This window comes from Vulpes vulpes, chromosome 14 (genome assembly GCF_048418805.1).
Source record: "Vulpes vulpes isolate BD-2025 chromosome 14, VulVul3, whole genome shotgun sequence".
Taxonomy (NCBI): Eukaryota; Metazoa; Chordata; class Mammalia; order Carnivora; family Canidae; genus Vulpes; species Vulpes vulpes.
In genome coordinates, this window is record NC_132793.1 from 20,135,160 (window position 1) to 20,162,520 (window position 27,361).

The following is a 27,361-nucleotide window of genomic DNA, read 5'->3' on the forward strand; positions in this document are numbered from 1 at the left end:
GCTTAACTGACTGAGCCATCCAGATGCCCCCTGAAGCACTTTCTTATGTTTGCTCTGGAAAGAATCAGGGTCATTTCCTTAATTACAGAATCCCACTTATTAGTACAAAGAGTAAATGCATCCCCCTGGAAACTCGAAAGGACAAAAACTAGACCTGGAAGTGTGCCTGTGGTTGGTATTGGAAATAGGCTCCCAGAGGGCAAGGGGCAGGAATATGGGATAGAACAGGAGATAGAACGTTCTCTGGTGGTTATGACCATTTAAATCATTGAGACTCAGTTTGAGACTTACCGCCAAACTACCCATCCTTCAGGGCTGTGAGCCCCAGGAGTAGATATCTGAGACTCTTCCCTTCCTGTCAGAGCCTGTCAAAATATGGGACCCCTTTGCCATTGCAGGACACCCAGTAGCTGACAGACAGCTCTGGACAGAGGGATGAAATCCCCCAGAGGGTAAAATGAGGGAAAAAGGTGAAGTTGAAGATTTTGCCTAAAGAAAGTGGTATGAGTAGCTTGGGGTCTTTATGAGGGTCAACCAGCTGGGACCTACCACAAGACCAGCTCCTGGCATTGAGAAAAAGGTGAAAGGAGCAGAACCCAGAAGACGGCCCTGCCTCTGGGACACAAAGGGTCAAGGATCTGGGAGACAGAGTCTCTTTGATCCTCATTCCTGAGACTCTGCCAGAAGCATAGCTTCTTCGGAGGCTCAGTTGCAGCCAACCTGTCTCTGCTGAGGAGCCAGAGATGGTTGGGGACATTAGCCTTCACCATACACCCTCTGTAAGCCAGGTCATCGTCCATCTCAGGTCATCCCACAAACGACCTGTGGCCAAAGGATAATTACAATAGCAGGTATCGGAATGGAACTATCGTTGTGCTGACCTGGTAGAAATCTGCTCCAGCTGCTGCAACCACCACAAGGTCCATTGGCCACTTCTTAAAGAGTTCCTGTCAGTCACCCAAAGGGACTGAGCTTTGTCCCTGATTTCAGGGCTAGGGCCACCCAGGCAGGCTGAGGGAGGCAATCAGGAAATTGAACAAGAACTAACAGCCCAAAGAAACCAGAAGAGCTTGGATTCCTGCAAATCCCTAGGGACTGAAGCCAGGCACCTGCTTTCTTGAAAACAGTGGTCCTCAAAGTGTCAGCCCCCCGGGCCAGTAGCATGGACATCACCAGGGAACATGTTACAAGTGTAGATTCCAGACCCCACCCTAGACTTAGTGAATCAGAAAATCTAGGAAGGGGCCCAGCAATCCGTGTTTTAACAGGTCTTGTAGGTGACTCGGACACATGGGTACACACTGGAACCGCTGGTACTTCACGTGAATCCCATCCAGGTCTCGGAGACGGTAGGCCCTTGGAGCAGGCCCCCTCAGGCCACCTCTTGCACACAGATTCCCACACCGGTCCAGCTGGCCCTGCCTGGCCCTCCCAGCCTCATCATCGTGGCGTTACGTGGGGACACTCCTGTCTCTGGAACTAGTGGTAGATGCTGAGGAGGGTTCTATCTGGAGGCTCCTTGCTCCCCCTGGGAGCTCACAGAACTCACAGAACAGGGGCTCTGTTCAAGATATGCCCCCACCCCAACCTAGGGTTTTCCCGAAGGTCCCACAAGAGTGAAGGGCTCCATCAGATGAGGCCCCCACTAGCCCCTGAAAGCCTTCCGAGAGGCGGGGACAAGGCCCAGCCCAGAGGCGCGGAGCGGAAGGCCCGTCACACCTGAAGAGGCCCAGGGGTGCCAGCTCCGCAGTCGGGACGGCTGCCGGTTGATGGATCGCTTTCCGATGAGGGCGCCGTGCACACTGCCAGCTGTGCCAGAGCCGGCTCCGATCAGCACGGCTGCACTGCGCCCACCTCCCCCCACACTCGCCGGAGTGGGGAACATCACACCACGGGCAAGCAGCAATTAATCTGAGCAGGAGACAGGCCGAAGACAGGACAGGGGAGCCGCCAGCAAGCTGACGCGCCCTGTCTGCCTTCGCTGGAGGGCAGGCCGAGCCCTCCAGACACGCAGTCTCCCGGCCCCAGGTGCCCCAGCCAGCCCTCCCCAGAGCTCCGTGGGAGGAGCACGGGGCCTCTGTGTACAGCGAGGACCACCGGACTGAGAGCGCACAGAGGCAGGTTCGAGGCCCAGCTCTGCCAGACACAAGCTGGAAGGTCTTCCCCAAGTCCCGTCACTTCCCTGGGCTTCATTTCCCACGTCGAGAAGCACACTTACAAACAGTTTGTGCCAAGTGCCTGACACACAGCCCACTTGCAATGAATTTCTCTCCCCTGTCCTCAGCTGCCAACCTACCCCCGGGGGTTCTCTCAGGGGAACCCTATGTATGATCACTAAAGCAGACACAGAGCACCTCCTCCAGGACAGTGAGGGCCTTAAGGAAAAAAAAAAAAAAGAGGAAAGGTGGGGAAGCAAATATCTTTCCATGAATCATCCAATCTGGCAGCAAAGAATGAAGAAGCCCATGGAAGTACCTTGGGTCCAACTGGTCTCCTAGCCCTTCCTGAGCCCTGTCCAGTCCATGAACCCCAGAACCCCAGGAGGTGAACTTTAGAAGAAATATCTGATCATGTCCGAGTCCTATTTTTAAAGCCCACGTGGCTCCGGCTCCTTACTGCTGACAGAGTGAAGTACAAACACCCCAGTGTGGCATCAATGCCAGTCCCAAATCTGCCGAGTTTCACACCTCACCATGAGCCTCCCCTTCCAGCCACCCAGAAAAGCACATCATGCCCAGAATACATCAGAGTGTTGCAAGACTGGGCCTTTGCATGTGCTGTTCCCCCAGCCTTCAAAGCCCACCCTGTGATCTTACCATCGAAAGCCCTGCCCCAGGATGGCTCCACTTTAAGGAGATGTCCTGTTGCCCCTGCCCCATGGGTGGTGACACTGGGCTTTCCAACACAACTGTTTATCAAAGCCGTCTGCTTACAAACATCTGTTTGATTTTTGGTCCCCTCCAGCACTGAGCTGTGAGCCCCTCCAGCTCAGTGACCATACCTGATTCTCTCCCCATCTCTGCCTCCTACAGAGTGCCTGACCCATAATAGATGTTCTACAAATGTTTAGCGAACTTCAATGCCATGTTCACACATACCCCTACGGTCATATCCATCCCACCATGGAGTGATGATTAATGAAGCCACAGCTGGTGGACCCACAATGAGGCAGAGGGATAAACCTGGTCATCTCCAGCCCTGATCCAGTTCCCCCCAGGGCTCAAGAAGTCTCAAGAGTAAAGGATAGTCTGCTGACTCCTCATCCTCACACCTGGGTTAGCTAATGTTCAATCCTGACTCACTTCAATCTTCTGTGGCTAAACCTACAGACTTGGAAACAGCACATTTCATCCTGGGGATTTGGATCAATGATTCATCAACCTCTTGAGAGTCTCAGGTGAGCAGCTAGTCTGCTCCAAATGCCAACACTTCTTCTGACCCTGGTGGCCCCAGGGGTCACCAGGGAATTCAGAAGATCCAAGAGCCTCATGAACTGCACAGGATTATGTTATGGTGCAACTAGTCCATCTCTCTATTTGATGTTTGAATCACCTCTATAGCTTCCTTCCCCCAGCTTGAATGCTTCTAGTAACAGGGAGCTCACCATCTCCATGAAAATTTTATTCCAACCCCGTAGATGACTTGAAGTCCTCCCATTTTTTTATAGACTGATTGTTCTAATCTCCCCAGGCCTCCTTCCTTCATAAAATGAGAAACCAAACATCCTTCCCCAGACCTTCAAAGATTTTTGAGGGAGGTGAAGAGGCTGACATTTCACCTGGTAGCTCTGGGTCTGACACTGGCCCACTGAGTTCTCCTTCTCCACCCTGGCTCTCAGCTCTTGTGATGTTTCTATTAACATTGACTGAGGGTGAGTTGGTTTTGGGGGTCCACATCATCCTCCTACATGAAGTCAAGAGTCACTTGAAAGCCCCTAAAAGTCCTTATAGACCTGCCTGCTAAGCCAGATCTCCCCCATCCTGGACTGGAGCCATTGCTTCTGCATCCCAGCATAGGATGCTCCATTACTCCTCAGCTGAGCAACATAGGTGGCCAAGATTTTTTAGGTCCTGTTTCTTTGACGTAGCCTATTTACACTTTTTCTCTTTTCTCTTTATTTCATAATGAATCACATCAGTGGATTTTCTATCTCTTCACCCAGATCATACATTAAAACTACTAAATAGGATCAAAGCTAAGATAGAACCCTTAGACACTCCAATAAAGACCTCCCTACAAAATGTCATCAACCCCTTAATCTGCACTCAATAGGCAAACTAGTTATTAATCTAATGGGATACTCTAAAATCCAGTCCATATTCTCAGTCGTCTCCCTAAGAATATCTGAAGATTCTTTTGTAAGTTCTGCTGAAACCCAGATTGGCATTCTATTCCATGGGACAGACATTACTAGAAATTACTTGCTTACCACCAGACACTCATTCTTGCTGACTTTGTCCAGGAGACAGTATGCCAAAGCACTAAAGTCTCTCTTGCAAATAACAGCACCATGTGACATATTCTGGCCAATGAGATCAAGGCACAAATGATTGAGCAGACCTTCCAGAAAAGCTACTTAAAAGAGGATGTAGATTCAGATGCTCTGGGCCCTTCCTGTTTGGAATACTGATGTGATGCCGCAGCCATCTTGCAACCATGAGGGAAAAGCCAAGACAATCACAAATTCATCTCAGTTCTAAAAGTCATGAGTCTCTAAGATCAGTTAGAGACCACCTGTCTCCAGATTTCTTAGTGCACGAGAAAAGTAAACTCCTTAATTGTGTAAGCCACTTTTGTTGTTGTTGTTTTGTTTCGTTTCTGCAATTCCTAACAGATGTGTCCCTATCCTACTCTGAGATACTCTGAGAGCCTAGAGATACTGTCAAAGAAAGAAGAGATTATCCACATATAACTTAGTCTTGATGAGGTAGGTTACTGGTGATCTCCAGGATGTTTACAAATCATTTCCTTAACAAACTATGCTAGATTCCTACCCAAGACTACTCCTTTCTCTTCCACTTTGGGAAAATTGAGAGGTTTTTCTGTTGTTTTTGTTGTTGTTGTTGTTGTTGTTGTTGTTGTTGTTTTTGCCAAATTCCAGGCTTCAGACACTTCGTTCCTTCTCTAGGATTTCTGAAGATTAGCTTCTTTGGTTCAAGGGTCTGCATCTTCTCAGTGATCATTCGTCTTACTAAGAGTATTTCAACCAGTTTCAAGCGATCCATAATTTCTACCCTTGGGAGCTGTCTCATCAATGTTAACTTCACCTTTTCTGTTCTGAAAGTTTATCTTCCACAGCCAAATTCCTAGTTAAAGAACCTGATTTCCCCCCTCATATTCCATATCTGCCCATCTGTCCTGAGCAAGGGCATCTTACCAAGCACCCCATCTGGCAATCAACAAATCTGCTTGGCCTCACATCCCAAAATAATGAGCAGGGATGTAAAGAAATGCCTCTCTCTTGAATACATCATTATATGAAATACAGCTCTGTGTTCTGGACTCAGAACATCCAGGAGTATAGGGGACTCAAAGTTATGGATATTGGTCACAGGCTGGCCTCTAGGACCAAAAGGAGGAGTCACCAATCTGGCCCTTCTGGTACAGCCACCCACCTGTGATAGGCCTTGATGAGGACGAGGCAATCAGGGCACAAAGGTAAGGAGATAGCCTCTCTTACTGCTATCTCTACACTTGCACAGCCTGAAAATGAGGCCTCCCTAAATTCTGCACCCTGGACAACTCTCAGTCCCAGAACCTTCTAGAAACAGGATAATACCCAGACTCCTTCAATGTAGAGAGAGTTGTCATTCTGGTGGCCTCCTCCTGGATTCATGTCATGGCTCAGCTGCATCTATCAAGCACAGGTAACCCAGAGACCTGCCAGATCTGTCCCTTCTACTCTGGGCCAGAGGGCCTAGCAGACCCAATGTCCTACACCATCCCAGCTGAGATGATGTGCTGGTTCGGCAACTGCTCTATCCAGGTGGCCCCTCACAGCCACAACTTCACAAAGACTACATGTGTCCCTCAGGATGACAGCTCTCTTTTCCCCAGATGTCAACAGCACAAGCCATGGAAGGAGGCAGGTGATAAGACTGTAATGTCATGGTTCCAGAAATGCCAACCAGCCTCCTTACCACACCTAGACCTCTGGCCCCTGTGCCAACTTCCCCATTGTTTTGTCCTAATGAGCAACAAGCTCATTAATAACCCCTCCCCTCCCCCCGAGTCCCAGCCACAAGGGGGACCAGCAGGTGCAAGGAGCTCACAATTAGTCCTTTATAATGTGTGGTTGGCAATAAACCCACTCTGGAGCTGGAACAAGAAGAACCTGGCTCCGTGTGGTGTCTGCAGTCACAAGAGTAATTAATGGCAGGGCCATAGAAAGGAGAGAGAATATGAGTATTTTAACCCTTGTGAAGCTACCGAGCCTGGAATTCTTAGGAAATTGGAAAATCTCAAGAAAGGGGAACACTTTACATGCACAAAAGAAAATGCCAACTTCTGGGCTCAACCTCCTTGCCTGTGTCTCTAGTGTTCCTCCTCGGTAAATCATGACCCCATCATCACCTCTATGAACACATCCCAAATCTTTGTGCTTCCTTTACCTTATCCCCTAACTCCTGTATTTCCAACTGGTCCTGGGATATTCCACTGGCATCAGCTCACAACTGGAGTCATCTGAATGTAGGTACTGGGACCCTTCCCAGAAAAGGACAGCCTGGGGTTCAAGAGGCAATCGTGAGAGTTAGAAGTAGCTAATGTGGGGAAAAGGAACACTCTCGAACTACAGCTGAACATAGGAGACTCACACCAGGAACATTAAACAGGTATGGAAATTATGTTTATAATGAACCCCACCACCACAGTTTGTGGTTTTGTCCATCAAAGAACACTATAGGGCCAGTAAGACTGGCTAGAGACTGTAGGGTGATAGTCATGAAGGAATATATAACCATGAGATCTAGATTGGGCATAGAGGAGGGTAGATCCAAGAAGAGCTTGTAGATAACAAAAATATGAATATAAATACTAATGGGGTCAGAAGGTCAAAAGGCAAGTCAATGAAAAAAAAAAACAAAAGGCAAGTCAATGAGAGTGAGGAACAAGATGGGAAAGCAGAGAAGGGACTCTTAAAACCTAAGATTTTGGAGGCCAAGAGTTCAAATGTCATGAGTAAGTCCAGATTATGGTTTTACGGGTCTCTGGATAGCTGTCAACAGGGCCCCACATTGCATAACTCCAGGAATACCATTCATTTAGAATTCAATGAAGTGTGCAGTATGCTGGCCCTGGTGCTGAAGAAGAGTAAGTGAAGGTCATTAGAAATGAAGCTGCCAAGAAATCAAGAGGCAAAGGCTCTGAATACATAGCCCACGTGCGTACTGAAGATGCCCTGATGATGATAAGATTCAGGGCAGAGAGGAAGCCTGGGTGCAGGAAAAGTATGACCCTGGCCCTGTAGTAAATCTCTGAGCAACTCTGGGTTTCTGATGCCTTGTTTTTAAAATGGCATCAAATAGTTAACTTCCAGGGGGTAATGAGAATTTTATGCACAATAGGAGAGTGTTCTTTGACTTGTTTCTTTCAGCTAAGTTCATCCCTCTTCCCCTGATTTGCTCTCTAACATAAAGAGATCTGACCTCTGATTGAGCTCCAAGGTCACCTGGTTTCAGGCAGAGGTGGGACTATGGAAAGCACTGGTGAGATATTACAAAGTAGGAATTTTTCTAGGTATTTTTCCATTACCGATTTCCTCCTTCCTTGGACACATCTCCAGCAAAAGCTGAATTTCCTCCATGTCTCCAGCTTCCGTGGAACCGACCATTGGGAGTTCCAACTTCTCCCCTGAGTTCTGGTAACCCCCATCTCCTTCCTTTGTCTCTCCAGTCTCATAGAGAGGGATTGTAGTCACTTCCCTCTATTGCATAAATTTGGGGTTGCCTCACTATTTCCTGTTTGGCTTCTCAACTTCCCATCACCTGTGTGGGGAATTCCCTCTGTTTTAAATATTTAGGGTGATTTCTGTTTACCTTGCTGGACCTGTTACAAGTGCCTAGTGACAGGCATGGCATATAAATAGCTTGTACTTACTGTAATTATGCTTAGATTAACATTATTAATACTTAGTTGTCCAAGACCTTTAAGAACATGGTAATCAATCCACCCAAGGTGGTGGCCAGCATGGGAACAAGGTGAAATAGTGACCCACCATGTTCTTCTAGGGATAGGGGTGCCTGATGGACAATTACAAGGCATGTTATTTACTTGGGTTTCTGAATCTCACCTCCCGAACAGTGACTGAGTGCTTTGGCTTTATGTCCCTGGTGTCCGACACAGGGGCTGGCACAGAGCAATCCTTCAAAATAATGGTTATTAGACTGGCCTGAAATCTTTCTGGTCAAGACGGCATCCATTCATAAATCAAGAGACCCTGAGTTCAGGTTGCAGGATCTCACCTGTGTGTGCACTGAAATTTTAGAAATTAGGAATACATCAGGATTAGGACAAGATGAATGAAGCACTCATCTCAGGAGCAAACTCTAAAGATATGCCAAGAAAACTCAGCAATCAAGATAAATAATATCATGCTGTAACATATTTAAAAATTATCACTAATGCAAAAATTCATGACTAACAAAATATCAAAATTTGAATAAAGACAGGATTGGTAGGACTGATTTTTCCTTTTGTGTCAGGCTCCGATAAAGCTCAGTGCAGCACGGATTGTAACTGATTCACTGATTCCTGTCATTCTTTAGCTGCTGCTTCAGGCAACCGATGTCCCTCAGTTTAAAATCCAAGTCGCCTGCACCCACTACACCAGGCACTTATCAGGTGCAGATACATGTATCTACTGAATAAATGAACTAGCCCTACCCTCTGCATTCTGGAGACTCCAGCAGGATCGCCATGAAGATATTCTAACAATGCACCTTTAAAAAAAAAAAAAGTTCAAACTCACTAAGAATCAAAGAAACATACATTGGAACAACGAAGTGCAATTTTTCACTGCTAGAATTAGCAAAGATTTAAGAGATTGACAATACCCAGTATTGACATGGAAGTCAAGAAAAGGGCATTCCTATGCATTACTGCTAGGACTGTAAATTAATACCATGGTTCTGGAAGGCAATTTGGCAATATGTAACAAAAGCCCTTGAAAAGTACATTTCTTTTGAGCAAGCAATCCTACTTCAAAGAATTTATTCTAAGGAAATAATTAGGTAAGTGCCAGAAGATGTATCTTGCAGGATGTTTCAGCATGGTATTGTTTCCAACAGTGAGAGCTTGCAAACAGACTTAAGATCCAGAAGTATTGGGCTTCCTGTTACTATTAATAAATACTAATAAACAAGTAGAGGCATCTGATGATGGAATACTATGCAACAATTTAAAATAATGATGTGGCCCTATATTTACTTAAAATAGAATAATGTTCACAATGTGCTAACTGGGATAAAAAAATTACAAAACTATATATATATATATATATATATATATCAACCACCATTTTAAATATCTATTTATTTATTTATTTTAGAGAGAAAGAAAACACAAAGAGGGGGAGGGACAGAGAGAGAGAAAGAGAGTCTCCAGCAGGCTCCCTGCTGAGTGCAGAGCCCAGGTGGGGCTCCATCTCACAACCCTGAGACCATGACCTGAGCCAAAACCAAGAGTCAGACACTTAATCTACTGAGCCACCCATATGCTCCCAAATCACCATTTTTAAAGTATATATGGAGAAAGTCCAGAAGACTGAATACTAATGGTGGTTATTTCTAGGGAGTAGAATAGATGCTTTTAAATTTTTTGTAGATGTTATTTTTTAGGGTAGTTTTATTTTTTTAATAATAAATTTATTTTTTATTGGTGTTCAATTTGCCAACATACAGAATAACACCCAGTGCTCATCCCGTCAAGTGCCCCCCTCAGTGCCCCTCACCCATTCACCCCCACCCTCCGCCCTCCTCCCCTTCCACCACCCCTAGTTCATTTCCCAGAGTTAGGAGTCTTCATGTTCTGTCTCCCTTTCTGATATTTCTTACCCATTTCTTCTCCCTTCCCTTCTATTCCCTTTCACTATTATTTATATTCCCCAAATGAATGAGAACACATAATGTTTGTCCTTCTCTGACTGACTCATTTCACTCAGCATAATACCCTCCAGTTCCATCCATGTTGAAGCAAATGGTGGGTATTTGTCATTTCTAATGGCTGAGGAATATTCCATTGTACACATAGACCACATCTTCTTTATCCATTCATCTTTCGATGGACACCGAGGCTCCTTCCACAGTTTGGCTGTTGTGGACATTGCTGCTATAAACATCGGGGTGCAGGTGTCCCGGCGTTTCATTGCATCTGTATCTTTGGGGTAAATCCTGAACAGTGCAATTGCTGGGTCATAGGGCAGGTCTATTTTTAGGGTAGTTTTAGATGCACAGTGAAATTGAGAGGAAGATACAGAGATTTCCTATATATTCCTCATACCCACATATGCCCCCCTTCCCCTTAATGGTACCCTCCCACTAGAATGGCACTTGGGTTACCTCTGATGATCCTACACTGACCCATCACTCACAATCACCCAGAGTTCACAGTTTGTATTAGGGCTCATTCTTGGTGCTATGCATTAAACAAATGTATAATGACATGTATCTATCATTATAAGAGCATACAGAGTATTTTTACTGCCCTAAAATATCCTCTGCCCTCCACCTGTTCATCCCTCCCCACTCCCAACCCATGGAAAGTGCTCATCTTTTTCTATCTCCCTGCTCTTGATTTTCCCAGAAAGTCATGTAATTAAAATCATTTAGTTGAAATCAAAACTATAAGCTCCTAGAAAAAAACCTGAATGACCTTGGGTGTGGGGAAGACTTTAGGTACAACATCAAAGGTATGATCCATGAAAGAAATCATTGACGAGCTGGACTTCATTAAAATTAAAAACTTCAGTTCTCCTAACTCTGGGAAACAAAGGGTTGCAGAAGGAGAGGTGGGTAGGGGGATGGGGTAACTGGGTGATGAGCATTAGGAGAGAACATGATGAGATAAGCAGTGGGTGTTATGCTTTATATTGGAAAATTGAATTGAAATAAAATTTAAAAAAAATAACTTCAGCTCTGCAAAAGACAATGTTAAAAGAAAGAGAAGAAAAGCCATAGACTGGGAGGAAACATTTGCAAGAGATACATCTGATAAAGGACAATTATACAAAACATACAAAGAGCTCTGAAATCTCAAGGATAAGAAAACAAAAATCCTGATTTCAAAATGGACCAAAAGGATGCCTGGGTGGTTCAGCAGTTGAGGATCTGCCTTTGACTCAGGTCATGATCCCAGAGTCCTGGGATCAAGTCCCACACCGGGCTCCCTCTGAGGAGCCTGCTTCTCCCTCTGCCTGTGTCTCTGCCTCCCTCTGTTTCTATCATGAATAGATAGATAAAATCTTTTTTAAAATAAAAATAAATAAATAAAAATGGGCCAAAGACATTAATGGACACAAGGAAACACAGGTGAAAAATAAGTATGCAAAAACATGCTCCACATCATACATGTCATCAGGAAAATGCAAATTAAAGCAATAAGACATCATTACACACCTACTAGAATGGCCAAATCCAAAACACCCACACCACCAAATGCTGGTGAGCATGTGGAGTGACCTGAACCCTCAGTCCTTGCTGGTGAGAATGCAAAATGATGCGGCCACTTTGGAAGACAGTTTGGTGGTTTCTTACCAAACTACACATGCTCTTATCACATAATCCAGCAGTTGTGCTTCTTGGTATTTAGAGCAATAGAATATTTTTCAGCGCTAAAAAGAAATGAGCCATCAAGCCATGAAAAGACATGGAGGAAACTTAAAGGCATATTACCAAGTGAAAGAAGCCAACCTAAAAGCAGCTACATACATATGGTGTGATTCCAGCTCCACAACATTCAGATTTTTATTTTTTAATCTTTCATTTCTCTGAATTCCATAATTTTACATAATGATCATATATAACTTGTGCAATTCTAAAAAACTAAAATAAGTCCATTTTGTGCACTTTTATTGGGTGATGGGCAAGTAGAAACCTCCATCATCACCTTCACCTACCTTAAGGCTTCCTATATTATCTGAATCAGATCAGAAAATGTTGCGCAGAGTCTTCTCCACATGGAAGAGTCCACTCTCTTTCCCTTGGCCAATACTCACCACATCACTCTCCAGAAATGTTTCTGAGACTTGGTCACCATTCTTGTACATCCACACCCTTCTTGTACCAAAGGTTCCAAATGTTACTTTTTTACATCAAAAGGAGATCCTGTTTACTGACTGAAGATAAACCTTGCAAACCCGGAGCCTGTTTTGTCATTTGTGAAATGAGGGTAAGTCTTTACCTCATAGACTAAAAGACAAAACAGGTGGAGGGTCTCAGTGTATATTAAGTGGATCAGGTGGGATTAGCTTGGTAACAACCCCAAAATCTCTGGGTCCGAACAACAAAGTTTTAGTTCTTGTTGCACAACACATCTATCACAAGTCAGCTGGACCTCTGCTCCCTATGATCGTCAGCCTGAGGGACGTTCCATCTCCAGAACCTCACTTTGCCAAAGCCGATGAAAGAAAACATGGCACCTGATAGATTAGCCTCTAAGCCTCCCACCCAGGAAGGGCTCCAGCCACTTGGATCTCACTTCATTGGCCAACACAAGTCACATGGCCCCACCTGAATTCAAAGAGAATCAGGACATAAAAGCCTACCATCTTTCCAGGAGGCTGAAAACCAGAAATATTGGTGAGTCACAAAAATGACACCTACAGTAGACATTCATAAATGTTTTTTGACTAAGAAGCACTTATTTCAACCTAGCTCTGTGGCAGTGAAGCCTATTATGTCAGGCATTGTGCTAGGTAAAATTTACATGGGAAATCAATTTAGGTAATTTTTACCAAAGCTACACAGCTAGTAAGGGCTAGACCAGGATTTGACTCCATGGATTATACCCTATCCATTACGTCTGTGCCTGTTTACGCCACTCCATGGTTACTTAACTTCTGCAAACCTGTTTCTTCATCTTCAGAAGCAAATACTACTGACTGCTTGGGGTTCTTTCTACAGGAGGGATGAAATGTCCCTGTAATGGTAGATATGAGGGCTCTGCGAGATGTGTCAACAAGTAGTGTTCAACATCTGGTCAAAACTGGTGCCTGGAGGAGCCCTGGAGCTTCTCTTGTGCCCACAAGCTAGGGAAGAGGGACAGTGGGAGAGGATATCCAGTGCATTATGCAGGACACACCTGGCCCCTGAGCCGTCACCTATTAGAGGATGTATGTCCCCTCACCCAGTTATTGTAGGGTATGTGTCATTATCTAAGAGTAGCAAACAAGTCCTGACACATTAATCTGGCTCTCGTCACCATCATATGTGCACACACACACACACACACACACAGAGTCACCTCTGGACAGGTCACACCCACTTGCTCTCATAGCACTAATACTGTATGTGCAACATGAACTCACTATGTCTACATATGCACAACCCCTTAACCTGATTCATAGCCATCCACGCATACCTGCGTTCTGTTGAACCCCACAAAACTGCCATTCTGTTGGCCACTTCCTTTGGCTCACACGGATGCACACAGGACCACATAAAGTCACAGCTATCTCACCAGGGGCACACAACCACACATGCACATACACACGGCACATGCCTGACTTGCTCGTGGTCCCCCCATCACTGCCTGACCCAGGCTGCGGACGCTGTGGCAGTGAGCTCACTGTCACCACCAAGGCTGCTATTAGAGCTCTGCTTTAACCATCCGGGAAATCAGTCACAGGGCTTGGCCTCCACAGCCCTGGTTTCACCCCAACAGCTGTCCTCCACACTTGCCCCCCGCCCCACCCCACTCCATGAGCGCAACTCGTCCTTAATCCCAAACAGCCAGCTTCCTACTGCACGAGTCCTGCTGCTCACTGCTGAGGGGCTGCCTGCAAGCCAGGTATGGAGCCCTACCCTCTACCTTAGATGCTCCTGTCCTTCATAAATCTTTGCATAAAAAAGGGATGGCCGCTGGGGGTTGGGGACCAGCATCAATGACAGAGAAGTCACTGCAGCCTCCTCTGGAGCTCAGAGAAGCCAGAGAGGTCCATGGAAATCTAAAACTGTGCCAGGCCCCATGCTAGGCACTAAGGAGAAAGTGATGAACAAAACCAGATGCCGTACCTGCTTGTCAGAGTCTCACATCGGGAGCAACAAACACTCTCTTGGAAAAGTACAAATAAACCCCAAATCCAGCTCTGTGAAGTGATATGAAGCAGAGGTACCTGGGGATGTAACATGTGCCTCAGGCTGCTCATCTGTAAAACAGATAAGAACACCAACCTCACAGGGTTGATGCAAGGAGGGAATGAAATAGTATGTATAAAGGACTTTTAACAGGTCTCAGCACAAAGTAAGTGCTGCATGTTGTTCACTCTTTTATTAAAGTTGGCTCTTCCATATAGAAGGAGTTAAGATGATCTGGGAGTAATAAGGGCTTCCACATGAAAGTGACGGCTGAGGTGATACCTGAAGATGAGTAGGAATAAAGGAGATGAAGGGCAAAGGGCAATGGGAACATCATGCACAAAGGCACTGTGGCAAGAGAAAGCATGGGCCATTCCAGCAAGTGGGAGACACTCAGGTGGTTTCAGTGCAAACAGTTGGGAAGGAGGTGGTTGTTCAGCCTGGGATTGGACGTGCTGACAGGTACCAGACATGCAGAGCCCTGAAAGCCACGGTAAGCTGGCATTTCTGGAATTTAAGCTAAGTGCAATGGAAGGCCAGTACAGAGTTATAAGCAGACAGTAATAGAGTCTTGTTTACATTTTGAAAACCTACCCTCACTGAAAGTAAGAGAACAGATAGAAAGGAGACAATATCCACCTTCAGTAGGACACCTGGAGGGGACAGCCCAACCTGTGTGATGCTGGTGTTGGCCATCGTTAGAAATGCATTGTCATAGTCTAGGGAAAGGACCCAAAACATGAACAAACAGGCCGAGGATAGGGTTATCCCACTGGGAGTGGGGTGGGGGTGGGGGGCTTCCCCAGTGCACAGAGAAGCACAGGAGGCCTGTGTCCATAACCATCTGGGGAATGGAGGTCCTGGGTAGGAGCATGAGGACAGAGGGGACTTTAGGTCCATCAGGTAGGCAGCAGAGTCAAAATCCTAAGACTCTGGTTAATATGGAGTAGGATCCAGGCAGCAAATGGGCAGGAGAGGCCTGGGTTGTGGTTCCCACAGAAAGAGATGCTGGGAGGAAGAGAGCTGAAAATGCTAAGCAGGTGTCAGGCCTCCAGCCACAGGGTCAGGAAAGGTGCGAACCCAAGTTATCCAACATTCCTTTGAGGATAACAACTGCCTCTTCATCTAATTTCATCTGATTTCATCTGATTCGCTGCCTGGAATTTTGTGTTGAGAAGGATTCAGAAGCCAAATTAGGCTGGATAAGGAGTGTTGGATTTATTAACATGCCTATCATGGCCATAGGATGTAGGAACAGGTGGCATACGTACCATGAATTTATCACCTGTGGACTATGAGTGTATTCATCTAAACTTTTGTGGTTGTGAGTGACAAAAAACCCAATTCAAAATAGCTTAAGGGAGGGAAAAAAAGGAACATATTGGTTCTTACAACTGAGACATCTAACATACAGGATTTGTCTGAAACACAGCAAACTTCAAGGGATGCTGTGGCCAGAACCCTGTCTTTCTCTCTCAGTCTCTTGATTTTGGCCACTTCTTGACTGTGTCCATGGGTGGGTTGCTCCCTCCTAAGGTTGAGCAAAGTGGTCTGTGGCAGCTGTAGCCCTATCTTATCCTTAAGGCTCATATTCTAAAGAAGTCAGTGTTACCTTTCCTGATGGGCTGGTAATCTACTGCTACATAATAACCCACCTCAAAACCTGGTAGTTTAAAATAACAATGGACTATCCTCATGTTTGTGTCGGTTGACTGGCAGTTCTCACTGGGGGTTTCTCATGGCATTGCAGTTATATGGTGCTGGTGGTGTCATCTGAAGGCTCAACTGGGCTGGACCTTCTTCACTCACATATTTCCCACCTCAACTGGGGTGGCTGGAAGGGATGGGGGCTGTCTGGGCATCTCTCTCTGCATGGCCTCCCCAGGTGGATAGCTTGGGCTTCTCTACAGCACGGCAGTCTCTGTGGAAGTGGGCTCCTTACTGAGCAACTGGTTTCCCCCAGTGCAAGTGTTCCAAGAAAAAATAAGTAGGAGGGGGAAGTTATTTTAAAGGCTAGCTAGGCCTGGAACTGGCACAGCATCCCTTCTTCTATATTCTACTGGTTGAAGCGGTCATGAGGCTAGTCATTCCACCTCTCAGTGGGGGAGTAACAAATAATCTGCACATATCATTATCTGCCACTGCCTCCCGAGCAATAGTGCAAACTCTATAAGTGACAAAAAGGAGGGAGAACAATTTTAGAGTTTTAATTATAATTTTCATTATTATTGTCACCACCATCATCATCACTTACTCTGTACTGGGCTTACTCTGCTTGGCCTTTGAAAAAGAGAGGGGGGAAGAGAGAGTGATTCCCATAGAATCCTCACAACCATATTCTCCTTCTATAGAATATGAAACTGGGGTTCAGAGAGGTTAAATGATTTTCCCAAGATTACACACAGTAGGTAACAGAAATAGGGCTCTAACCCAAGTCTACATGACTGCAGAGCTCACAGCCTTGACCACTGACTTTTCTACTGACCCAGCACCTCTGATCCATCTCAGCAATCCCTCACCCTCATATGGTGCTTGCTCCACACCTCACCCATCACCAGAAGACTCACTTAGCCTACCTGGGTTTCCAACATGAAGCAACTCTGCTCTAGTTCCTCCTTGGATTTTCTTTCCCCCCAAAATCATGTCCTGTTCATCAGCCATGAGTTGGGAATGACCTGGTAGCTCAAAAACTGCAAGTCATATATCTGCAGGGAGCCCAAGAGGGGCTGCCAAAGTACCTCTCAGCCCAGCCAGGGTGAGTAGGTAATTAGATTGAATCCACTCTTTGGCTCAGTTTCCTTCCCAACCAGACCGGCTATTGAGCAATCCATTCTCCAGGCACTAATACATCACCTGGGAGCGCCAGGCCATGATGGATGAGCTCGACCGTCAGCAGGGCCCACGATGGATGGGTGTCATTCATCACTGCAGGGAGCCAATGGGGCCATGAGTTACTCAGGCCGTGGCACCTTCCACCCCCATTGGGGCCAGAGCCAGGAGGACAGAGGCTGGGGGAGGGAGGTGCAGAGCTAAAAGGACTTCTCTGGGAGATGTGCCAGCAGCCATGGGCTCACTCTGTCTGAGGCACTTCAAAGCAGGGAGATGTTTAATGGAGTTTACAGCCAGGACAAGGAGAATATAAAGGAAGGAGAATAGAGTAGATAAGATCACAGGTTTTGGAAATCACACTTGCCTGCCACATCTCTTTGCTCTGCCTTTTCTTGTTACATAAACTTCAACGAGAGATTCAGCTCTCTGAAGCTCAGTGTCCTCACCCTATCCTAGGTCATTCTAGAACTGCTTCTTTACAGTTCTCAGGCCCACATAGTTAGGCGCAGGGCCATGGGACAAGTTCCAGTTAATGAAATATAGCAAGTAGCTATATGCAAGTAGCAAGAGTCACATGAGTGAAGCAATGAGAGGCCCCCATGAGCTTCCCAGCCTCTTTCTTCAGCCATGACAACCAAGCAGCCTCATGCTAGGATATTAGAGCTGCAGGATCAGAATAGCCTGATCACCTGGAGGACAGATGCCCCAGAGGATGGCACAGACCCACAGCAGACAGTAAGTCAGCAGGAGGCAAACCTTGTTAAGCTAAGCCATTGAGGTTGCGAGCTGCTTGTCCCTGAGGCGAAACCTAGCCCATCCTAACAAATACTCTGTATCAGAGTTAGGCAGAGAGCCAAAGAGTGAATATTCAATGCCTTGTGGGACAGATGGCCTCTTATGTTCTTGTTTTGTTTTGTTTACAACTCTTGAAAAATGTCAAAACCATTGTTAGCTTGTGGGCCTTCACAATAAGCCACAGGCTGGATGTTGTGTATAGGCTGTCATTTGCCAACTCCTTGCCATAAAGCATAAGGTTGCTGTGAGAATTATATGAGATGTGAATATAAATATGTTTTAAATGTTAAATGATACTATTTTTAATAGTGGAAAGAATTATCTATAAATAGTAGATAGTTATGCCAGGCACTGTACTAGGCATTGGTGATTTGTAATGAAGGGAATGTTATGGAGCTTCCTTCAGGGCAGGTTATGGTTCCTGTTTGTCATTGTTATGGTGGTGACAGTGCTGGTGATGACAGTAACAGTGGGGGAGGGTGTGTAAAACTGTAAATCCAGTCCATGGGGCCTAAGTCCTGGCTCCTGTATGATATGGGACACTTGTCAGGGCAGGAACCTGAATGATGCATCCTCTTGTCCAAATCCCATGGTTTTCAGGGACACAATCATCTGGCCCTTCCACATGGCCCTGTACCACTGATTACATGGGAATCACCCTAGTTCTCCCTCTGCCTCACCCAATGTCAACTCCCTCCCCACCACACACAATCCAAAAGCCCCTTTAGTTTTGAGCTTTAGAAGCTCAAAGCTGCCTCACTCACTCTGGAATGGACAGGTGCAGCTGGATGATGTGCATGCCCAGGGTTTGCTGGGGTCAGGATAAAACTCCCCCTCTGGGCTACAGCTCCAGATGTGGCTTCAGGTTTTCTACAGCAATTTGCAACCTACATTCTTCGAGGGCCTCTTATATCCCAGAAACAACCCCAAGTAATCCTCATGATTCTGTGAGCCAGGGGTTGTGTTATTTCCATTTTTCAGATGAAGAAACTGAGACCCAGAGAGGTGGTAAAAAACTGCCCAAGGCTACAGAGTAAACAAGTAGTGACCAGAGCATGTGCATGCCAGCCAGCATTTGCTGACTCCAGAGTCCCTGTGTTCTTCCACAATGGAAAAAACATTTGTTGACTTGTGTATCAGGGAAACCTGTCCCAAGGAGGTGCTGATGCTGAGAGCCAGATCCACTTCATGGGGAGTGTGGATGTTTACCCTGGAGCATTAGGTAGGCAGGCACAGTGATACCACTTCTCCCATCCTGTGTCCGAGGCAGACATTGCAGATGGAGTCTAACACTCTCTCCCATAAAGGCCAGACACAAGCTTCTTCTCCACACAGAGCATTAGCCATTACTAATGAATCAAGGTTCGGTCACAAAACTGAGTTATACTGTGAGCTTCTTGAAAGCAGGGATGTTTGGTTCATTTCTGAAACCACACCACCTATGCAAAGCCCGGGAATGATAGAGGCTCACCCAGCATGGGTCCTGCCTGGCAGGCTCCAGGTGCTTAATGACTGCAAAATAAAGGCACATGGATTTCTCCTGGGGACTCTGGTAATGGGGAGATAACTCCTCACTCACTTCTAAGACCATCATGGGCTAGCATGTTCCTCCTGTAAATGGTACCACAACCCATGCAGATGCTCACACTGGCAACTAGAATCATCTCTGCTTCCTCCCCAATCTCATCACCTCATCCAATCCACTAGCAAGTCCTACTGAAGCAGATTCCCAAACACACCCAGCCACTTCTTTCCAGCTCCCCTGCCCCACCTCCCAGCCCACACCACTGTCCTTTCTTCTAGAACACCTGCAGCAACCTCCCCTCCCATCTGCCTGCTTTCCCTCTTGCCCTCAGAAGTCTGTCTTCCACGTTGTAGCCATGTAGCTTTGCAAAATGAAAATAGCACCATGATTTTCCCCCAAAATGCCTCTCACTGCTCTTAGAAGAAACCCTGATGCCCTCTCATCTGCTACAAGGCCCCATATGGTGGAAGCCCTCCTGCCCCACCCATCTCATGGGGCACCACCCTCCCCCTTTCCCATTCAACACACCGGTATCTCAATTGCTGTAACACACAGAGCCCTTTCCACCACAGGGCTTCTGCTGGAACCTGGAATGACCTTCCTTATCTTCCATAGTCAGCTTCTTGGAGGTCCTTGGAGAAGCCTTCACTGACTCGCCCTATCTAAAGAATTTTTTGGGTCACCTCGGTGGCTCAGTCGGTTAAGCATCTGACTCTTGATCTCAGTTCAGGTGTCAGTCTCAGGGTCATGAGTTCAAGCCCTGTATTGGGTGCTACACTCAGCATGGAGCCTACTTAAAAAAAAAAATAGAAGAGACTTATCCCTGCACACCTGGCTCAGGTTCTCTCAAAGATAGCATTAAAAATAAGTAAGTAAATAATAAATTTAAAATATCACATAAAGAATTCTTCTCTCCTCACCTAGAATCTCAAGCACCACGTTTATTTCCTTCTTAGCATTCATCACAAGCAAACTATGCTTTTAATTTATTTGCTTACTTGTTTATTATTCCCACTAGGCTGAGCACTCCATAAAGGCAAATCTGCATTTGTCTGCATCATGATAGCATCCCCAGTGCTCAGCAAAGCATCCACCACATAGTAGGAGCTTGGTAAATGTTTGCTAAGTGCAAGATCCATGGCAAGAAAACTTCCCCCCCTCCCTGGAGTCTACAAGCCTCCATGCACACATTGACATAGCCTGTCCTGCCACACTCACTGCCCCCCCGCTCACAGCCATCACCGTGGGCCACTGTCACATTAGCTGCAAGTCTCTCCCCACACCTTGACTCCTGAGAAAGCTCCAGAAGCAGAGAAAGTATCCTCTGTGCCTTTGTGTCCTCAGAGGTCCAGGATAGTGCAGTGCCCTGCACCGGGCAGGTGCATCACCGACAGGGCGGGGCCGGCCGCGTCTCACTGGCACCATCTCAGGGTCACATGAAGGGCCTCTGAGAAGCCAAGAAGAATGTGAGAGAGGCTGGAAAATGAATACCGTTTTGATTTTTCAAGAAAAGGAAACAGTTGGATTCAAGCCCAAGAAAAATGCGAGGTCTCCTTAACTGGTCAGCTGGCAACTAGTTCCCAAAGAATGAGGTGATTACCAAGATCTAGCGCCTGTCCCCAGAGAACATCAGATGAAGTTGCTTCAATCTCCTTGTTGACAAGCTGCCCACACGTGGGACCCAGAACACCTGTACTTCGGTGCGCAGTCAGTCTTCAAATACTTATTCGGAGATGCCAGTGCAGGCAGGGGCAGCGCTTGTGCCGTGGATGCCAGGGGGATGAGACAGGCAGAGGCCGTGTCCTGGGGGGCCGGGGGGCTGCACGGGGTGAGAGCCAGTGCACAGCTGGGCAACGCGGACGGTGTGGTCAACGGCCATGAGCTTGAGGAGAAAACACCCAAGGCCAGCTAAGGACACAGACTGGCAAGACAGATCGTCAGGTGGGGTGCTTGGAGAAGGAGATGTCAGGGTGAAGACCGAAGGAGGGGCAGGGAAGCCACACAGACGGCTGGGGAGAGCACCCCAGGCTGAAGATACGCACCGAGCGCTGAGGCCCCAGGCAAGTGTGCCAGGCTGTGGGGGAGCAGCAGGCCCATGAGGCTGAAGCAGAGGCAGCGAGGAGGATGGGGGAAGGGGGGGCGATGGGGAGAGGGGATGTGCAGAGGGAGGGCTGCACGAGGGTTTGGCTCGAGCCGAGGTTACACAAGCCATACAGCCGTGTCCTATCTTCACACAGGGAACTGGAAGGCAAGCAAGACAGGAGAACTTGCTCTTTAAATATTTCTTGGAAGCACTAACGGAATAGATAAGGGGATAGGAGAACATGACAAAGAAAAACAGGTTTTCTTTTTTTAAGCAGACTCCACACCCAGCGTGGGCCCCAACATGGGGCTTGAACGCACGACCCTGAGACCGAGGCCTGAGCTGAAATCCACGCTGTTGGATTCAGGACAGTAGGGGGTTTCGTTTTGGGTCTGAGTGACGGTCACACAAGAATGTTCACTTTGTGAAAATGCATCAAGCCGCTCACATATGATCTATGGACTTTGTGTGCTCCCTTTCCAAGAGTTACTAATAAAAACAAGTGGTTTAGCATAGACAAAACCAATAAACTAGAGATGCCTGGGTGGCTCAGCAATTGAGTGTCTGCCTTTGGCTCAGAGCGTGACCCCGGGGTCCAGGATTGAGTCCCACATCGGGCTCCCTGCATGGAGCCTGCTTCTCCCTCTGCCTGTGTCTCTGCCTCTCTCTCTCTGTGTCTCTCATGAATAAATGAATAAAATCTTTAAAAAAAATCTTAAAAAAAAAAAAACAATAAACTAGCATGGCTGATTAAAAAAAAAAAAAAAGCCTGGGTTGATTCACATTCTAGTACTTATCAACAGAGGAATGGAGGCCCTAAATAAAATCTACTGAGTCCATCACAGGGATATCATGACAGCCAAATAAAAACTGCACATAAAAGTCCTTCAGAAAATAATTTTCCTGGCACTGCTATTAGTTAATTGTTACTAACAGAACCTCACCTGGGGAGTGCTTGGGGATGGCAGGGGTGTCTGGAGGGGGGCCACAGGCTCAGGTCTTGGCCATGTTATCTTTATCAATCACTTGGATGAAGACTTAGAAGGTAACAAGTTCCCTTCCAAAGGTTGAAAAGTAACAAAGTTGATAGAAGTAAAATGATCCCAACAGGGGTTCAGTCCCTTTGGCTCAGTCCATTCTGTGTCTGCCTTCAGCTCAGGTCATGATCCCAGGGTCCTGGGATTGAGCCCGGAATCAGGCTCCCGGCTCAGCGGAGAGCCTACTTCTCCCTCTCCCTCTGCCTCTTCCCCAACTTTGTGCCTCTCTCTCCCTCTCCCTCTCTCTCTCTCAAATAAATAAATCTTAAAAAAAAAAAAAGTGATCCCAACAAACTGGAAGTTTAAGAGGAAACCAACAGAATGCTTTCCATGGGGCTCATACTAGTGCCACACATTGAAGCTCAAAGTATACCCTTCATGAGCATGGGCTCCAGCTCAGGGAAAAAGCATGCGGAATCCTGTGGACCCTCCTGTAAAATATAGGATTGTTTTTGGAGCACCTGGGTGGCTCAGGCAGTTAGATGGCTGTCGTTGGCTTAGGTCATGATCCCAGGGTCCTGTGATCGAACCCCTCTTGGGTTCCCTGCTATATGGGCAAGCTGCTTCCCCCTCTCCAATGCTTGTGCTCTCCTGCTCTCTTCCTCTCTCTCACTCTCAAATAAATAAATAAAACCTTAAATATATTATATATATAATATTTTATGATTATATATATAATCTTAAATATGTATATATATATATATATATATATATATATATATATATATGATTGTGTGGACGGAAATAGGAACATGGATGGTGAGAAGGGATCTCTCTTTGGTCCCTCCACTCTGTGCAGAGCATCCCTGGAGCCCTGTGTCTGGCTCAGCGGCCTGCCCTTCTCTGTCCCAGCCTGAACCAATGGTGACAAGAACTGTGTTTGACCGAATGTTATAGGAAGGTGCTAGCAAATGAGTGTGGATGTGGCTTACATTACCCTCCACCCCAAATCCAGACTCCTGAAGGTGGTGATGAGGGCATCAGACTTCTCCACCTCCCCTCAGTGTGAAAGCCCAGAAATCCATCACCAATGACTCTGTTTTCCTTCAGCAAGATGGGGCTGCGTGAGCCCCAGGGCAGACTGGGAAGAGGATTGACTCTATTGTTGGCCTCCAGTTCCAGTCCCTAAGAAAAGTTCAGAGACTCAAGGCCAATTGAGGGGTGAGGCGGGAAACACTGGTGGCACCAACACCTGAGACTTTCAGTGGCCAGTTGGTCACTCTGTCACCTGTTAAGTTGAGAGTGCTGCCACGTGACCAGAGCCAGAGGAATCATGCTCAGCGGGTAGCCGAGGAAGGCTAGGACTTGGTGGACATGAGACTACCCCAGCATTGAGGGCAGCAGGGCTTAAGGCCAGGGAATAGAGGTGGGGGCTCTGAACACATGGCACCAGGGCCTTGACGGGACCCGCTGGGTATGGCCGGGCTTCTGGACAAGGCAGTGACCCAGTTCAGGCCAGGGATTCAGTCCTCCCTGTAAACCCTGTCACTGGCCGGACATGCCACCCTCCACCTGGTTACTGAAACCCTTCTTCCAGGAAGCTGATCATTGCAGAGGAAAGCCAAGTAGAGTGTGTTTCCCAGAGGGAGGAATTCCCACAGTGGGTTCTCAGAGGCCTTTCCACAACCCTGCAGAGAACACCCGCCCCCCTGGGCTCCCAGCAGCTGACCCCAGTGCTCTGGCGCCTCAGCAAATAGTCACCTTTGCAGATGAGCCCATTGGAAATTCTCACACTGCTTGTTCTCAAAAACCCACTCGTATTTTTCCTATCTCAACTCTAGGGCATTTCTAAAACTCAGAAAGACTTTTCCACATCGGTTGCCTTTGACCAAGTTTTCCAGTCATTCATTCCAAAGGGAAAGCCCAAGACCAGTGGTTTCCCCTGGACAGGAGGATTTGGGTTCCAGCCTGCTCCCTGTGGCAACGGATGTGGCTGTTGTGTTACTTTTGTGCACGTGAAAATTTAAAAAATCATAACAAAGGTTGGCTTCTGTAGTGGCGCATGCCGAGGCCTCACAATGCTTGCTGTCATAGAGGGGCTGATTACCCAACTCCATTTATCAAAGTGTCACTTCTCTGACAGGCCCTAATAAATATCCTGCCAGAGACCCCGCACCTGGCAGCCGTGCCACTCGGCAACACGCCGCTAACCTAATTTGCTAATTGCTGCTTTCCCCCATTAATTTTAGTCCTGTCTTGTTTGGTGTTGACATGGAGGAAAAAGAAATAGGGTGGAAAAAACAGGCAAGAAAGAAAATATCTCGGGGTCCCCCAGCATGCACCCGCCCTCCCACTCCTTCACACAACCCCTCGCTCACATTCACACCTAAATACCAACATCCTTCCCTCTCTTTTTCTCCCCATGAGCGAAGGAGATTAAACATTTAAAGGTACAGGCGCCAGATTGCCCCCATCAAAATCTAGTCACGTCCCTGATCCTGGCGTAGAAGGTCTGACCACGGGGCACTGGTATATACACACGGGACCCATGGTTACTGTATCTAAAGTCATTCTGACCAAATAGGGCATCAAGGGGTTAACAAGCCCAGCCCATCAGCCCTCCCCTAGAGCCACATCCCACAGTCCTCTGGGCCAGGTCCACCATTCCAGACCCTCTCGGTGTAACACGGAAATTCTGTATCCCTTTTGGTCTCCTTCTCAGTATTGCTGTCCAAGATGATGGCACAGGAGAATGCCGGGGGACAGACCTTCTCAGCCACGACTGTCTCTCCCTATCACCTGGGCTGGCCACACCCCTAGTCCAACTCCCCACCAAAAGCCCCAGTGATAGAGAGGTTGCCTTGTGGGCTGTTTGATTATGGATCATTACAGGGGAGCCCAATGGGTTCCAAGGCCCATCAGAGAGGCCAAGGCCAAGAATGGAGACGACTCTAGCCACAAGCAAAGGGGAAGGAAGGCACACTCTTCTCTGAGATGAACCAGATTTCCCATCTACAATAAGAGTTGGCTGTCTTACCCAGGAGTCTGCAAATAACCTTTTCCATCCTGGTGCACATGGGTCTTGGGCAGTCGGCCAACGCCCCACACTGGGCAGAATGACTATGTCCACAGATACCGTTTATCTCATGTGCTTCGTAGATCTCACTGCAGGCAAACCAGCAACAGCAAACAAGACAGCGCTAGGGCAGAGCAATTCTTTTATTTTTAAGTTGACAGAGATAATGCATGCTTGTTGTAGACAAATTTACACCTTCAGAAACATCCAGAGAAGAAACCAAGGATCCCTCTGTGTCTCAGAGACAACCGCCACCAACATTCAGCCGTTTTGTTATTTACCGACCCCCATACAAGTGGGTATTATTTTACATACGGATCATGCTAGTACACCACCTGCCTCGTTTTCTTATTCCCATATCCAGGAGCTCTTTCTATGCCCCTGAAAGCATATCTCCATCACTCTTTTTAGCCATTTTATCAGAATGTATTTAACTATCCCCATAGAGATAGACATTTTAGTTATTTTCTCTTTTTTTTTTTTTTCCTATCCACAGTGCTATGATGCATAGCCCTGTACCTACATCTTTGTGAATTTGTCCACTTATTACCTTAGGATAAATGGCTAGACGTAGAAGCCAGCTTCAATGGTGGATACATTTAAAATTTAGATAAACTTTCTCACATTGTGTCTCCAGAAAAGGTACATGAATTTACATTGACTTCCCACAGTGCATGAGAGCTTCGCTTCCCTACAATCTTGAAGAAATCAGTTATTTTTAATGTTTAATCATTACTAATCTTCCAGCTAACAAGTCCTCTGTTTCTTGCATTTCTCGGACTATTTGTGAGTTCAGTGTGTTTTTTTTGTTTGTAGGACATCTGGATGTATTTTGTGAATGACCTGTTCTTAGTGTTTGCATAATTTTTAATTAGAGCATTTGTCTTTTTCTTATTAGCTTGCAGGAGCTTTTTATTTATTAGGAATATTGGTCCTTTGCCACATTCAAATTTTTGATGTCTCCCTTACCATGTTAATTTTATTATTTCAATTTTTTTAATGGTGTTTATTAAAGGATGGTGGAAAATAGCCAGAACTTTTGCCCATGATGAAATCTACAATAAGAAAGTACTCTAGGTAGACAGAACCTGTGGACGTATTCATGCTGTCCAAAGTGGGACACCAACCAACTACCCAAGACTCACACATACCAGGATGGAGAAGGAGGTCATCTTCAGACCTGTGGAGGACACACTCCTAAAATCTATCATCTCCCTGTCTCCAGTCTCATGTCCATTTGCTTCTTTCCTAAGTGGATGATAAGCTTTCTGGTGGCCTGACTTCCAGGAAGCAGCTGCTAGAGCCAATGGCAGAAATTGTGCTTAGATGCAGGGCTATGTGACAGGTGAACAACCAGCCTCCTGGGTTCTGGCCTTGACAAGAGTAACCTTATGCCTGACTCCAAACTGGACACAGCACCCAATTCTTTGCCCCCAAATCACAGCACAGACCATGTATCCTCACCAAGAAGGGCAATTAGGCTAGGACAGGGGATGGAGCAGGAGGAAGAAAAAGCTGGGGAAGGAAGGCCTGCCACATTCATTCCTATGTCGTCCAGCCCATTATTCCTGGGCCAGGTTATTGTTGATAGTAGAGAATAAAGTGCGGGTGGCCACATACACTGGAGGAATAAGACCAAGGACAAGACCCAACTGAACAAGGTTGTATACGTGAATGTGCATAACACTCCAGCCTCCCAGCATCCACCGGTGTGCTCACAAAGCTGTGCACCAAACACATGTAGGATTGAGTGAGGCTGACATGAGCCAGTTACAGATCACCTTG